Genomic DNA, 5,371 nt, shown 5'->3' on the forward strand with positions numbered 1-5,371 from the left:
GTCTTTGTAGTACAATCAATATACTGGTCTTGTAAACCAGAGAAGGAGAACAACCAACCTCCCTAAGACTCAAGGAAGAAGCTATAGCCCCACTATCAACACCCAAAGCTGAAGTTCTACTTAAACTATTCCCTGAATCATTATCAACGATACTTATCAATATATTTCCAAAAATATAAAGAGCCCCTCCAGTATTAAACTTGCTAAAACTCCCAAACATACAACACGGACTTCCCACTCCACAAGCCCACATAACAACCCATACAAGAAAAGCACAACCATCCACCCACGGACACGAGCGTTCATAAACCCAACATATCTTATGTCTGTCTTAAACATGCAAACGAGTACATAGTATTAATGTAATATAGACATTATATGTATAAAGTACATTAAATGATTTACCCCATGCATATAAGCACGTACATAGTATTAATGTAATATAGACATTATATGTATAAAGTACATTAAATGATTTACCCCATGCGTATAAGCATGTACATTAGTATTAATGTAATACAGACATTATATGTATAAAGTACATTAAATGATTTACCCCATGCGTATAAGCATGTACATTAGTATTAATGTAATACAGACATTATATGTATAAAGTACATTAAATGATTTACCCCATGCGTATAAGCATGTACATTCGTTTCATTAAAGCATATAGGACATTAAATTGCTTGACCGTACATAGTACATAAAGTCAAATCCGTCCTAGTCAACATGCATATCCCGTCCATTAGATCACGAGCTTGTTCACCATGCCGCGTGAAACCAACAACCCGCTCAGCAAGGATCCCTCTTCTCGCTCCGGGCCCATTAACTGTGGGGGTAACTATTTAATGAACTTTAACAGGCATCTGGTTCTTTCTTCAGGGCCATCTCATCTAAAATCGCCCACTCTTTCCCCTTAAATAAGACATCTCGATGGACTAATGACTAATCAGCCCATGCCTAACATAACTGTGGTGTCATGCATTTGGTATTTTTTAATTTTTGGGGATGCTTGGACTCAGCTATGGCCGTCTGAGGCCCCGACCCGGAGCATGAATTGTAGCTGGACTTAACTGCATCTTGAGCATCCTCATAATGGTAAGCATGGGCATAATATAATTAATGGTCACAGGACATATCTGCTGTATCGTGCATTTATATATTCTTTTTCCCCCCTTCCCCTTAAATATTTATCACCATTTTTAACACACTTCCCCCTAGATATTAATATAAATTTATCCCGCCCTCAATACTCAAATTCATACTCCAACCGAAGTAAATATATAGGCACCTGGGTCACATACATAACGCATAGTTAATGTAGCTTAAACTTAAAGCAAGGCACTGAAAATGCCTAGATGAGTCTACTGACTCCATGAACATATAGGTTTGGTCCCAGCCTTCCTGTTAACTTTCAATAGACTTATACATGCAAGCATCCACGCCCCGGTGAGTAACGCCCTTCGAATCACACAGGACTAAAAGGAGCAGGTATCAAGCACACACTCTTGTAGCTCACAACGCCTTGCTTAACCACACCCCCACGGGAGACAGCAGTAACAAAAATTAAGCCATAAACGAAAGTTTGACTAAGCCATATTGACCAGGGTTGGTAAATCTCGTGCCAGCCACCGCGGTCATACGATTGACCCAAGCTAACAGGAGTACGGCGTAAAGCGTGTTAAAGCATCATACTAAATAGAGTTAAATTTTAATTAAACTGTAAAAAGCCATAATTATAACAAAAATAAATGACGAAAGTAACCCTACAATAGCTGATACACCATAGCTAAGACCCAAACTGGGATTAGATACCCCACTATGCTTAGCCCTAAACACAAATAATTATAAAAACAAAATTATTCGCCAGAGTACTACCGGCAACAGCCCGAAACTCAAAGGACTTGGCGGTGCTTTATACCCTTCTAGAGGAGCCTGTTCTATAATCGATAAACCCCGATAAACCTCACCAATCCTTGCTAATACAGTCTATATACCGCCATCTTCAGCAAACCCTAAAAAAGGAACAAAAGTAAGCTCAATAATAACACATAAAGACGTTAGGTCAAGGTGTAACCTATGGAGTGGAAAGAAATGGGCTACATTTTCTACCCAAGAAAATTTAATACGAAAGCCATTATGAAATTAATAGCCAAAGGAGGATTTAGCAGTAAACTAAGAATAGAGTGCTTAGTTGAATCAGGCCATGAAGCACGCACACACCGCCCGTCACCCTCCTCAAGTAAATATGATATACTTAAACCTATTTACATATATCAACCACACGAGAGGAGACAAGTCGTAACAAGGTAAGCATACTGGAAAGTGTGCTTGGATAAACCAAGATATAGCTTAATTAAAGCATCTAGTTTACACCTAGAAGATTTCACACATTATGAGTATCTTGAACTATACCTAGCCCAAAATCTCCCACTCTCCAGTTTAAATAACTAAATTAATTAAAATAAAACATTTACCCTAATTAAAGTATAGGAGATAGAAATTCTAAACACGGCGCTATAGAGAAAGTACCGCAAGGGAATGATGAAAGAAAAAAATCATAGTACAAAAAAGCAAAGATTAACCCTTGTACCTTTTGCATAATGAATTAACGAGCAAAAAACTTAACAAAACGAATTTTAGCTAAGTAACCCGAAACCAGACGAGCTACTTATAGACAGTTTATTAGAACCAACTCATCTATGTGGCAAAATAGTGAGAAGATCCATAAGTAGAGGTGACATGCCTAACGAGCCTGGTGATAGCTGGTTGTCCAGAAAATGAATTTTAGTTCAGCTTTAAAGATACCAAAAATACAAATAAATCCCACTGTATCTTTAAAAGTTAGTCTAAAAAGGTACAGCCTTTTAGAAATGGGTACAACCTTCACTAGAGAGTAAGATCTAAAAATACCATAGTAGGCCTAAAAGCAGCCATCAATTAAGAAAGCGTTAAAGCTCAACAACAATAGTATTATTAATCCCAGCAATAACATTAGCCAACTCCTAGATTTAATACTGGACTATTCTATTACTAAATAGAAGCAATAATGTTAATATGAGTAACAAGAAATATTTTCTCCTAGCACAAGTTTAAGTCAGTAGCTGATAATACCCTGACCGTTAACAGTAAATAAAAATAACCCAACAATAAATGATTTATTACTTATACTGTTAACCCAACACAGGAGTGCACCCAGGAAAGATTCAAAGAAGTAAAAGGAACTCGGCAAACACTAAACCCCGCCTGTTTACCAAAAACATCAACTCCAGCATCCCTAGTATTGGAGGCACTGCCTGCCCAGTGACTAAACGTTAAACGGCCGCGGTATTCTGACCGTGCAAAGGTAGCATAATCATTTGTTCTCTAAATAAGGACTTGTATGAATGGCCACACGAGGGTTTTACTGTCTCTTACTTCCAATCAGTGAAATTGACCTCCCCGTGAAGAGGCGGGGATAAATCAACAAGACGAGAAGACCCTATGGAGCTTTAACTAAGTAACTCAAGGAAAATAAATTCAACCACCAAGGGATAACAACACTCCTTATGAGTTAACAGTTTCGGTTGGGGTGACCTCGGAGAACAGAAAATCCTCCGAGCGATTTTAAAGACTAGACTAACAAGTCAAACCAAACCATCGCTTATTGATCCAAAAACTTGATCAACGGAACAAGTTACCCTAGGGATAACAGCGCAATCCTATTCAAGAGTCCATATCGACAATAGGGTTTACGACCTCGATGTTGGATCAGGACACCCCGATGGTGCAACCGCTATCAAAGGTTCGTTTGTTCAACGATTAAAGTCCTACGTGATCTGAGTTCAGACCGGAGTAATCCAGGTCGGTTTCTATCTGTTATGTATTTCTCCCAGTACGAAAGGACAAGAGAAATAAGGCCAACTTTAACAAAGCGCCTTAAACCAATTAATGACTTTATCTTAATTAATTTCACAACAAAACCTGCCCTAGAAAAGGGCCCAGTTAAGGTGGCAGAGCCCGGTAATTGCGTAAAACTTAAACCTTTATACTCAGAGATTCAAATCCTCTCCTTAACAAAATGTTTATAATCAACGTTCTAACACTCATCATTCCTATTCTCCTAGCTGTAGCTTTTCTTACACTAGTTGAACGAAAAGTTCTAGGTTATATACAATTTCGAAAAGGCCCAAACGTTGTAGGACCATATGGCTTACTTCAACCCATCGCCGACGCAATTAAACTCTTCATCAAAGAACCCCTACGACCCGCCACATCCTCAATCTCAATATTCATTCTAGCCCCCATCCTAGCACTAACCCTAGCCTTAACTATATGAATCCCCCTACCCATACCCTATCCCCTCATCAATATAAACTTAGGAGTCCTCTTCATATTAGCCATATCAAGCCTAGCCGTATACTCAATCCTCTGATCAGGTTGAGCCTCCAACTCAAAATATGCTCTCATTGGAGCCCTACGGGCAGTAGCACAAACAATCTCTTATGAAGTAACACTAGCAATTATTTTACTATCAGTCCTACTAATAAATGGATCCTTTACCCTCTCTACACTAATCATTACACAAGAACAAGTATGATTAATCTTCCCAGCATGACCCCTAGCAATAATATGATTTATCTCAACACTAGCAGAAACAAACCGAGCACCATTTGACCTCACCGAAGGAGAATCTGAACTAGTATCAGGCTTTAACGTAGAATATGCTGCCGGACCATTCGCCCTATTCTTTATAGCAGAATATGCGAATATTATCATAATAAACATCTTCACAACAACCCTCTTCTTAGGAGCATTTCACAACCCATACATACCAGAACTTTACACAATCAACTTCACCATCAAATCGCTACTACTCACAATTACCTTCCTATGAATCCGAGCATCCTACCCCCGATTCCGTTACGACCAACTAATACACTTACTATGAAAAAATTTTCTACCCCTAACACTAGCCCTATGCATATGACACGTATCGCTACCTATTCTCCTATCAAGCATCCCCCCACAAACATAAGAAATATGTCTGACAAAAGAGTTACTTTGATAGAGTAAATAATAGAGGTTTAAATCCTCTTATTTCTAGAACTATAGGAATTGAACCTACTCCTAAGAACCCAAAACTCTTCGTGCTCCCAATTACACCAAATTCTAATAGTAAGGTCAGCTAATTAAGCTATCGGGCCCATACCCCGAAAATGTTGGTTCATATCCTTCCCGTACTAATAAATCCAATTATCCTCATAATTATCCTATTATTGGGGGCAGGAGGAGAAGGGGATGACAGAGGATAAGATGGCTGGATGGCATCACCAACTCAATGGATGTAAGTTTGAGTGAACTCCGGGAGTTGGTGATGGACAGCGAG

General features: G+C 38.9%; 1 pseudogene; it reads left to right on the top strand.

Annotated features, from left to right (window-relative positions):
• The first annotated feature begins 3,374 nt into the window (after nt 1-3,374).
• Nucleotides 3,375-5,160, top strand: LOC121819815 (NADH-ubiquinone oxidoreductase chain 1-like; annotated as a pseudogene).
• The last annotated feature ends 211 nt before the right edge of the window (nt 5,161-5,371 follow it).

This window comes from Ovis aries, chromosome 6 (genome assembly GCF_016772045.2).
Source record: "Ovis aries strain OAR_USU_Benz2616 breed Rambouillet chromosome 6, ARS-UI_Ramb_v3.0, whole genome shotgun sequence".
Lineage (NCBI taxonomy): Eukaryota > Metazoa > Chordata > Mammalia > Artiodactyla > Bovidae > Ovis > Ovis aries.